Source organism: Chiloscyllium plagiosum, unplaced genomic scaffold (assembly GCF_037043375.1).
Source record: "Chiloscyllium plagiosum isolate Xiang-an unplaced genomic scaffold, Cpla_swu_hap1 HiC_scaffold_52, whole genome shotgun sequence".
In the NCBI taxonomy this organism is placed as follows: domain Eukaryota; kingdom Metazoa; phylum Chordata; class Chondrichthyes; order Orectolobiformes; family Hemiscylliidae; genus Chiloscyllium; species Chiloscyllium plagiosum.
The window spans coordinates 25,013,203-25,025,245 of NW_028270190.1; positions in this window are offsets into that span (position 1 = coordinate 25,013,203).

Sequence of the window (12,043 nt, forward strand, 5' to 3'; positions counted from 1 at the left end):
AGGAAAACATGCTCTTCTGATTAGACTTAATGTTGAATTATGAGCAATGCTGATGTCACACTCAAACTGAAATGCATGACACGTTTGTGAATGGGATGCTGCACACTTTAGTGCTGTTGACTTAGTTTGATAAATGTGTGTATCTGATTCACATCGGAGTTCAGAATGATTTCTAGTGCTCTCGTATGTATGTCTTACCCTGGGGTGTGGTGATGTTTTGACTTTGAGTGTTCTCTCCATGAGTGACCTGGCAGTTAAACACTGCGCTGTTGAACCATTCACCATAACAGCGGTCAGCCGATTCATTGCCGAGAAATTCCCATTCACCTCACACACGGGAGATGTGAAGACACCAGAACTAAGAGAGGGCCTGAAAAATCTTTGGCGAGTAGGATCAAGGATAACCCCAAGGCCTTTTATGCGTATGTGAGAAACATGAGAATGACGAGAACGAGGGTAGGTTCGATCAAGGACAGTAGTGGGGCACTGTGTATTGAGTCGGAAGAGATCGGAGAGGTCTTGAATGAGTACTTTACTTTAGTATTTATAAATGAGAGTGACCGTATTGTTGAAGAGGAGAGTATGAAACAGACTGGTAAGCTAGAGGAGATACTTGTCAGGAAGGAAGATGTGTTGGGCATTTTGAAAAACCTGAGGAAAGACAAGTCCCCCCCGGGATTGGCGGGATATAACCTAGGATTATGTGAGAAGCAAGAGAGAAATTGCAGAGCCGTTGGCAATGATCTTTTCGCCTTCACTGTCAACGGGGTTGTACCAGGGGACTGGAGAGTGGCGAATATTGTGCCCCTGTTCAAAAAAGGGAATAGGGATAACCCCGGGAATTACAGGCCAGTTAGTCTTACTTCGGTGATAGGCAAAGTAATGGAAAGGGTACTGATGGATAGGATTTATGAGTATCTGGAAAGACACAACTTGATTAGGGACAGCCAGCGCGGATATGTGAGGGGTAGGTCTTGCCGTACAAGTCTTATTGAATTCTTTGAGGAGGTGACCAAACATGTGCATGAGGGTAGAACAGTGGATGTAGTGTACATGGATTTTAATAAGGCATTTGATCAGGTTCCCCATGGTAGGCTTATGCGGAAAGTCAGGAGGCATGGGATAGTGGGAAGATTTGGCCAGTTGGAGAGAGAACTGGCTAATCGGTCGAAGTCAGAGAGTGGTGGTAGATGGTAAATATTCAGCCTGGAGCTCAGTTACAAGTGGAGTTCCGCAGGGGTCAGTTATGGGTCCTCTGCTGTTGTAATGTTTATTAATGACTTGGAAGAGGGAGTCGAAGGGTGGATCAGTAAATTTGCAGACGATACGAAGATTGGTGGAGTTGTGGATAGTGAGGAGGGCTTTGTCGGCTGCAAAGGGACTTAGATATGATGCAGAGCTGCACTGAGGAGTGGCAGATGGAGTTCAACCCTTTCCATTGTAAGGTTGTCCATTTTGGAAGGACAAAGAAAAATGCGGAATACAGGGTTAACGATAGAATTCTTAGTAAGGTGGAGGAGCAGAGGGATCCTGGGGTCTATGTTCATAGCTCTTTGAAAGTTGCCACTCAGGTGGATAGAACTTGTAAGAAGGCCTATGGCGTATTAATGTACATTAGCAGAGGGTTTGAATTCAAGAGTCGTGAGGTGATGTTGCAGCTGCACAGGACCTTGGTAAGGCCACATTTGGAGTACTGTGTGCATTTCTTGTCGCCTCATTTTAGGAAAGATGGGGAAGCTTTGGAGAGGGTACAGAGGAGATTTACCAGGATGTTGCCTGGAATAGAGAATAGGTCGTATGAGGATAGGTTGAGAGTGCTAGGCCTTATCTCATTGGAACGGCCAAGGATGAGGGGTGACTTGATAGAGGTTTATAAGATGATTAGGGAAATAGTTAGAGTAGACAGTCAGAGACTTTTCCCGCGGGTACAACAGAGTGTTACAAGGGGACAAAAAAATAAAGGTGAAGGGTGGAAGATATACGGGGGATGTCAGGGGTAGGTTCTTTACCCAGAGACTGGAGGGGGCATGGAATGCACTGCCTGTGGGAGTGGCAGAGTCAGAATCATTGGTGACCTTTAAGCGGCAATTGGATAGGAACATGGATAGGTGCTTAAGCTAGGACAAATGTTCGGCACAACATCATGGGACGAAAGGCCTGTTCTGTACTGTATTGTTCTATGTTCTATATTCTATGTTGCGATTTCTTCACTGGGACTCACGATCAGAAGAAGAGTTGTTGGAGAAGTGGACCTTTATGAAAAACATTGTATAAATTATCTGACAAATTTGATTAAAAAAATACATTCAGTTCTTATGCAACAAAGCTTATTGTGGTTAATGGATATGAACCTTGATATTACAAACATCATAATTGTCCAGAGTGCTACAGAAGCTGAGATCAACACAGTACAATTAGACGGGCGATGTGATAATGACAATGTAATGCTAAAATTAGAGGTCAGAGCAAGGAGGTCAAGAAGGTACAAAAATGATAGGCCAGTTAAATCAGAGGGAGAGATAGCAAGTTTGGATGGTATTCATTTTAATGAAAGGAGTATGATAAACAATGCTGATGAGTTAACGGCATAAAGGAGGAAGTGTGCAATTGATATCATGGAGACATGCTGAGAGAGGGGCATGAGTGGCAGTTCAATATTCCAAATATGATGCCTTCAAGTGAGACAGGGAAAAATGAAGATGGAGTGGGAGTGGTGAAGCTTGTTGATGTTCACCAGTGTGAGGGAATATGTGGACATAGAAAACATTGTGAAGTGTTATGATTTTTTTTCAGAAATTAGGATAGATGCTGTGTTGCTGGATGAAAAACTAGTAATATTTCCAGGGCAGGTAACATGTATGCCAAGCAAAGAATGAAATAGCGGGTGGCTGGCAATAATTTATAATTCCTGGCCATCTGGGGATATGGTAAAACTGCCAATGTGGTATTGTTATGCAGGACAGATGAAGAGAAAACCAATGAAACCACAGGCTCGGCTAAAGCTCAGCTCTGCAGTAGGGAAGACATTGTAACTATGGAGACGGGAATTAACCTTCATCTGGAAGGTTAATCAACAATTCTCAGCACGATTTCATTGAGCAATTTGATGTTAGTTTTCGAAGAAGTAAGTCGAATTCCAGATGATAGTAAAGATCAGAGCCAGATGAGATCAAGTTAATTTGACGAATTGAACCCTGAGTTAGCTGAATGGCGGAGTGCAGAGGGTCATGGTCATAGAATGTTTGTGTGGATGGAAGTAAATATCTAGTAGTGTTCTGCAGGGATCAGTGTTGATTTATTGATGTTTCTATTATGTAAAGTCGATTTAGAATACAATGCACGAGATGTGGCCAGTAAGTTCACAGATGAAACGAAAATTGCCGTGTTGGTAAGTAGTGAGAATGATAGCTTTAGATTGCAGCAAGGTATAGAAGGGTTGGCGACTTGTGGTGAGAAATAGAAAATGGAAATCATTCTGGATAAGTGTAAGGTGATGCACTTGGTCAGAAGAAACTAAGAGGTATTATGTTTTGAATGGTGGAACCGTGAAAAGGACTGAGGATCTTTGGTGTGCATGCCCATCGATCCTTTGTAGTAATGTGGTAGGTGGATAAAAAGACTAAGAATGTGTGTCGGGTATTTGCTTTAATGAGCGAAGACATTTACATTAGGTGTTGGGAGATGATACTGGAAATTAATAAAACACTGGTTAGGCCAGACATGAAGCATTGTGTGATGTATAGGACTGCATGTTATAGAAGGAATGTGATTACACAGAAGGCAGCATTATTGACATTTTCCAGGTCTTTTCCTGGGCTGGAAGTTTTTAAGTTATGGAATGTCATTAACCAAACTGGGGTTTTACTTGGAGCAGAGAAGAATGAGAGAGGAGATGATTGTGATGTCTAGAATTACGGTAGACATACACAGAGTAAACAGGACAAATCCTTTCCCCTTAATGGATGGAGCAATGTCTCAAGTGCACAGGGTTAAGGTAAGGACAGGAGGATATTGGGGAAACCAAAATCACAGAGAGTGTGTGAATCTGCAGCTCAGTGTGAGTAAGTCTTGAAGAGGCTCGGCACCGCATAACATGTGAGAAATATGCAGATGCACATAAGAAATGTCAAGTCACACAAAGCAATGCATCACTCGCGAATATAGTGGACTGGAATAGTTAGGGGGCTGTTATTGATAGGCGTGGACTGGATGGACCTCAGGAACTTTTCCTGTACTCTATCTCCCCTATGACGATGTCAAATGTATTATAACTAATGCCCTATTCATGTTAACCACAGGTGTGCTGTTCACTTCAGTTCCTACAAGATTTACATAGCATTCCAGTGCTCTGCTTTGACCCGCTGTGTTGAACCTCACAGGAGAGTTTGCTGCAATCTGCCTCTGACTCAGGCAGGGTCAACTGGCTGCTCAGAGTGTAAGTTCCATTGTTGTTCCTCACGGATGGATAAGTCTTCACTGCAGTCGTGATTGGCCCCCCACATTTTTTCCAGGTCACCTTGGTAACGTCAGTGTTATAGTCCATGGCCAAACAACCAAAGATCACAGAAACGTCAGTGTTGTGTTGCTGACAGGAGAAGACAAGTCCATAAAGTTTGGGGGGAGTTGCAGTCTCAAGGATAGAATGACCAATTGAGCAAGTTAGTTTCTGTTAATTCGACCTAATTGGTTACCCAAATCTTTCCTCAGCTGTACATGGACACCAGTGCGTTCCTGCTAAAATCTTTAGTATACCTTGAATTGATTTTAGTTTCCAATCAGTCGTTGATCATGATCTATTGGTTCCCTCTTCAGAAACATGCCCTCTACCTTGACCATTACTATATAATTTAGAAATAGGAACACACTGATCTGACGAAGAGTAACTGCTGAAAATCTCACCAACTGACACTTTCATTGGATTGCAAGTGACGAGCATAGAGTTTTCACAAAATACAAACCAAGAAAACGCGGAAGTTGGAATTGGAAATGAAAACCGAAGTTGCTGGAGAAACCCAACAACTGGCTGCATCTGTGGAGAGAAACCAGAGTGAACGTTTCGAGTCCATTGTACCTTCCCAGCTTATCAATGTCAGCCGGAATCCGCTCTCTGGAAATAAGGCAGTTGCAGAGCACTGGGACTGAGAAAATATCTGTCGCAGCTGATATCATGCTAATTGCCTAGAAGCTCATTGATCGACTTGACAATTATCTGAATTCTGGAGGCCTCGGAAACAAAGAGGACCATTAAAGGTTCAGAGACTTTGGAGTGTGACAGCTAGCTGAACTGAGCATTATGTAAATATGATTCGAGAAATGAACATGTACTCTTTAACTTCAATAACTATCAAACTGACCCGCAATTTATTGCAAAACTCTAATCTGTCAGATTAATCACTGCTCTGACTTTCTGTCTCGACGTCAATTTCCATTCACTTTGAAAATCCCAACACTGTGACACACTCATTCACCCTTGGAAGACAGGATTCCCATCACAAGACATAACACACATTCAAGACAATCCATATTATGGACGAGAATGTAATCTCGATTCCTTTCACTCAATTCCACCCCAGCCACCCTGCACCTGGTCCATCGTGAACCTGGTACTGGCACCAGAATTTTGACAATACCTGACAGGACGCCACTCCCTCAGACATGACCTTAGACCTTCACCACTGAACTCTCAACTTACCCAAGTCAATCTGTGCATATTGCACTATAGCTCTGTTCCCAACTTCCCTTTACCGCCTGTGACTTCGTCAGACTCCGAGCTTAACGTTTTGTCATTATATCCACAGCCCAATACCCTTCTGAGCCACTCAACGCACCAACCCTACTGGCCACCCACCCCTCAACTAACCAGTATGACACACTGTCCACCTCTCAACTAATCAGTCCGACACCCTGCAAACCACTCATCTAACCAGCCCAGCACCCTGCTTCCCACTCAACTCCCCAGCCAAACACCCAACCACTTCTCAAATAACCAGTCTGACATCCTGCCAACATCTCAACTAATGAGCCAGGCACAATGCCCACTTCTCAACTAAACACCCAGGTACTCTGCCAAATTCGCAACTAACCGCTCCGACAATCTGAGCAGCACTGAACTAACCAGACTGATACCCTATTGAACTCTCAACTAATCAGCCTGACACCCTGCCCTTGTCTTAACTGACCAGCTTGGTACCCTGTTGACAACTCAACAAACCAGCCTAGCAGCCAGTCCACCTCAACCCAACCAGCTCCGGACTGCCCTCACTTTTCAACTTACCAGCCTCGCACACTACCCACCTCTCAACCATCCAGCCCTGCAGCCTGTTGACCACTCAACTAACCATCTTGGCACCAGATAGACTTCCTGCATTTCTGCTCATAGTACCTCTCTCCTACCAAGCACAACGCGATCAAATTATTTCCTTGTGACCATTAAAATTTCTCTTGATGCCACACTGCCAGATTGGGTGTATGCATGCTTAGCCAGCAGCCACCCAACATCTCACCGCCTACCAGCTCAAACTCTATCACATTAACAATCTATCTCCCAATAGCTCACCAGCTTCCTACTTTGAGCCTACTGCACCAAAAAGTTAGATTATCGTACAACACAAACAGATCCTTCAGCACCGCTTATCCATACCAACCAGTGTTCCCAAATTAAACGAATTCCATTAGCCTGCGTTTGGCCCATATTTATCGAGATATATTCAGTTCCTGTACCTGTCCAAATGTCTTAGAAATATTGTAACTGTATCTGCATTTACCACTTCCTCTGGCAGTTCATTCCAATGTCAGCAACTGCTGCAACAAAAAGTCTCAGCCCTTATACTCAATGCTCTGTGCAATTAAGACAAATTTTACAAACACCTTCTTCTTTCAAGAATCTATGTATCTCACCCATCAGGTCCCCGTGTTCGACAAAGCCACCTATTGCCCTGTCATTGACAGTCTAAGAATCTGTTTATCTGAATCACCAGGCGACTATGTTCGGTAAGATGAATCATTGCATTATCATTCACTTTCAGTTGTGACCAGATTTGTCTTCCCATAATGCAATGAGTCATTTTTCCTGAAGAAGGGCTCATGTCCGAAACGTTGATTCTCCTGCTCCCTTGGATGCTGCCTGACCTGCTGCGCTTTTCCAGCAACACATTTTTAGCTCTGATCTCCAGCATCTGCAGTCATCACTTTCTCCTTCAGGTTATATGTCTATGTTGTGAAATGTGCTTCTGCTTTTCAAATTCACTGTTTACGAAAATTGCAAATGACAAGGTACTCGTCACCATTCCTTGCAGAAGAGAATTCCCCAACATTCGCATGCACTTCATACACATTTCACTGTGGTATGCTTTTTCTCAACTCTCAGTCCATTCAACAACTGATCTCCTCTTTCGCATTGTTTCGATATAACCCATCAGGGTAAAGTAATTCCGAATAAACTACAATTATTGTATAACGTATATCGTCTCGTTATAATGATCAATCACATAGCGAAATTAGATATTTCCGTTCTACATTCTCCTAAAACTCAATTAATACCTTGTTCTATCTAGAATGTTCCAGAATATGAGTGACTTAATTCTTCATGAACTCGGTGTTGTTATGTGATTGCCCATTCACAATCCCATTCATGTCAGTGCACTGTCTCTGTCTAGTTTGACCATTCTATCCTCAGGTTAATAACTTTTAATCATTGCTGGCAGACTCGGACATCTTTGACAGATCAGTCAACTTTAAACATTTGGGTCTTTCATACAACAAAATCACCATTTGAAATATGTTTTATTTTATTTCATTAATTTGTAATTCCTGAGATTGTCTTAGGAGATTTTTCAATGTGTACATACTGATCAACCATAGTCAAATAAGAATGTTGAACTATTGTCAGGTGGAATGATTTAACATACCTTCTTTTGTTGTTCTGTTTCAATGACCGCAGATTTAGTGGCTATATTGATCCTGTCACATGGAAAATGTGGCTTTTTGATTTGTATCACTCGTTAGTTACTGGCTATGGCAATTGCACTTCTACTACTTGTTATCACAGAAGACATAATGTGGCGGATCACTTATTATATCCCATCATGTTTCTTTCTCATTACAGCTGTGTGTAGAGTTACCCATGCCCTGCATTGTGCAACAACAGGATGTTCAATCTGATACACCGTTAATTAAACAATTGATTGGTTTGGAGCCATTAGTTGTCAGTATCTGAGTGGAACATATTTCTCTGAGAGAACAGCAGCCGTGGTTTAAGCAACGACTGGTGTTCACCTCTGTTTGAAAAAAACATGCCTCATTGCTTTATACTGGAAGCTGGTGAGGTCATATAATATGTGTCATGGTTCTGTTATACTGATCCTGGCTTGGTGTTATCTTATTATTTCCTCCCATTCGTTTTAATTTTGTTTTACTGAAACCGCTGACCTTTCGACACATGTTTGTGAGTCGTCACATCTGGAAGAGACTGAGATGTCAGAGCACTAAAGATAATTACAATGACGCAGAAATCGAGAGCAGGAGGACATCTAAGATTTTGCTCTTCAGCAGAGCTGGCAGCTTCATTCTTTTGTCGAAGGTGCGTGATATATATATTACTTTTTCTATAACATTAGAGGAGCAAATACAAGAGATTACAAAACTTTCGAATTCATATTGCAAACGGTTGGATTCATGCTGTGCAATTTAAGTTGCTGCATAAACAACTTAATATATGTATCAATTCAGTCCAAGTTTAGAAAGCCGCTCAAGGGTGCAATGTAGAATCCCATCAAATCAATGCTTCGACTGAGTAAGAAGCAGTGCTACTGAGGGCATGCGAAAGAGTTCTCCCAGAGTTTTTTTTTATTCCAGTAGCGTCAAATACACAGCACATTCGTTAGCAAATGTGTGAAAAAGAGTTGCGCACAGCCATTAAAAATTTTGGAACAACAAATGAACACTGTTGCACTCATTTAGTCCTTCGTTTACCAATTGCAAAATATTCAATAGTCCATTAAACAAAATTACATTTTGTAAATCCATTCTTTCAATTCAAGCTGTCATATTCCATGCGACTAACAATTAAACATAGCAATGTATGGCACACAACAGGCCCTTCGGCCCACGATGTTATGTTGAGGATTATTCTAAATCTAAAATAAAATAACCTAACCTGCGTACCGCTCAATTCACTGCCGTAAATGAGCATGCAATGCAGTCGCTTAAATGCCCCTAATGACTCTGCTCCCATCAAAAGCGCTGGCAACGCATTCCATGCATTAACAACTCTGCGTAAAGAGCCTACCTCTGACATTTCTTCTGTACCTTCCTCCTGATATCCTCGTGCAAGTCAATCCTGCGGGGGAGGGGAGGGTGGTGGAAGTATCTGGCTATTGACTCAATCCATGGCTTTCATTACCTTTATTTGGAGATGCCAGTATTGCGCTGGAGTGTACATAGTTAAAAATCACACAACACCAGGTTATGGTCCAGCATGTTTAGTTAGAAGCACCAGGTTTCTGAGCGCTGATCCTTCTCCACAATCACCTGATGAAGGAGCAGCGCTCCGGAAGCTTGTGCTTCTAAATAAGACTGTTGGACTATAACCTCGTGTTGTGTGATTTTTAATCTCATGAACTTGTATATGTCGATCATGTCCCCTCTCTTCCTCCTTCTCTCCAGAGAGAAAACGCCGAGCTCAGTCGATGTCTCTTCGTAAGACAAGCCCTCCAGTTCAGGTAGCATCCTGGTAGCCCTTCTTTGCACCTTCTCGAAAGCCTCCATATCTTTCCCATAATAGGGCGACCAGAACTGGTCACAAGTGTGGTCTCACGAGGCTCTTGTAGAGCTGTTGCAAACCTCTCAGTTCTTAAATTCGATCCCCCATTAATAACAGGCACAATATATACTTTCTTAACAATGCGATACACTCGGGTGGCAACTTTAAGGGATCTATGCACTTGAACACCAAGATTTCTTTGTTCCTCCAAACTGGCAAGAATCCTGCCTTTAATTCTGCATTCAGCATTCAAGTCCGTCTTTCCAAAATGCATCACTTCGCATTTTTCCAGGTTGAATGCCATAAGCCATTTCACAGCCCAGCTTTGCATCCTGTCTATGTCGAGCTGCAGTTTGCAAAAGCCTTTGATACTATCAATGGAACCTCCAACCTTTGTGTCATCGGTAAATTTACTAACTAATCACTAAAACTCCTCATACAATTCATTTGTTAAAAACTACAAAGAGCTTAGGCCAAACAACGGAGCCCTGGAGCACACCTTCACCACTGACCTCCAGGCAGAATACTTTCCAACTACAACTACTCTCTGCTTTCTGTCAGTCAACCAATTTTGAATCCAGACAGCCAAATATCCCTGTATCCCAATCTCCTGCCTAAATGACTGAGGTTAACATGGGGATCCTTATAAAATGCATTGCTTAAGTCAATGTACAGCACAAGCACTGTTAGACCTTCGTCGACCTGTCTTGTCACCTCCTCAAAGAACTCAATAAGGTTAGTGAGGCTTGAGCTGCCCATCACGAAACCATGTTGACTGGCCTTCATGATGCTATGTTTTTCCAACAGTCCTCAATCCTGTCCCTCGGTATTCTTTCCAAAGCTATGCTGAACACAGATGTAAGACTGATTGGTCTGTAATTGCTAGGGAATTCCCTATTTCATTTCTTGAAAAGAGGAACAACACTCCTCTGGTATGACTATAGTGGGGAGTGAGGAAGAAAAGTACTTCATCAACGGCTGATCAAACTCCTTTCTCATTACGAGAGCAACCTAAAATAAATCTGGTCTGGCTCTTTGGACTTATCAATCTTAAGATTTGCTGAAGTTTCCAGCTCATCAACTTCATCAATCGTGATCTATTCAAGCTTGATTTCCAGCTCCACAAAGTTCTCATTCACAACAAGATCCGCTTCCTTAGTGAAAACCGGAGCAGAAAGCACATTTAAGGCCTTTGCTATCTACTCAGACTCCACACACAAGTTCCATATGCAGTCCCTGATCGTCCCTACCTTCTCCCTGATCATTCCCTTATTCCCCACTAATAAGTAAAATGCCTTTGGGTTCTCCGTAATCCGTCCTGCCAAGCCTTTATCGTGCTCACACTAGCTCTAATCAGTACATTTCCGAGCTCCTTTCCAGTAAGACTGTGAACCTCTCAAGCTGTGCTTGATCCTTGATTCCACCACATTACGTAAGCTGCCTTCATCGTTTTGACGAGAAGCTCAACTTTTCTCGTCATCCATGGCTCCTTAATCTTATCCCTTCCTTCGTCTCAGAAGAACAAATTCGTACATCACGCGCAAGAACTGCTCCTTAAACAGTCACTGCATGTCTGTTGCGTCCTTTCTGTCGAACAATTGCTCCCAACCTGTACTCCCCAACTCCTGTCTGATAGCGTCATAATGTTCTTTTCCACAATTAAATATTTTCCTTTGGTAACTGCTCCTTTCCCTCTCCAGGTCTGTGATAAATGTGAGGCAGCTATGGTCACAGACACCAAAACGCTCTCCCACAATGAGATCTGACACCTGTCCGAGCTTATTGCTGAGCACCAAATCCAAAGTCGCCTCTCCCCGCGTTGGTCTGTCTACGTACTGACTAAGGAAAGCCTCCTGAAAACACCCGACAAAACGGCTCGATCCAAGTAATCTGCACTAGGAGGATCCAGTCAATATTGGAAAAGTTGAAGTCAACCTTAACTACAACCCTGCTACATCTGCATTTTTCCAAACTCTGCATACCAATTGTTCTTCAATCTCCCTACTGCTAATCGAGAGTCTATATAAAACCCCAATGAGGCTCCATTGCTATTCTCAACTTTCACTCAAACTGACTCAGTTGAGAAGCCTTCCTCATCAACCTTCATTGCTATAGCTCTGATGCACTCTCTCATTAGCAATGCTACATCCCCTGCTCGTTTTCCAACCCTAACAGTTCTTTTCAAAAATATCCTACACCCTGCAGCATCGAGCAACCATTCCTGCTCCTGTGAAACCGACGTCTCTGTTATGGCCACAACATCATACTCACAAATACTGATCC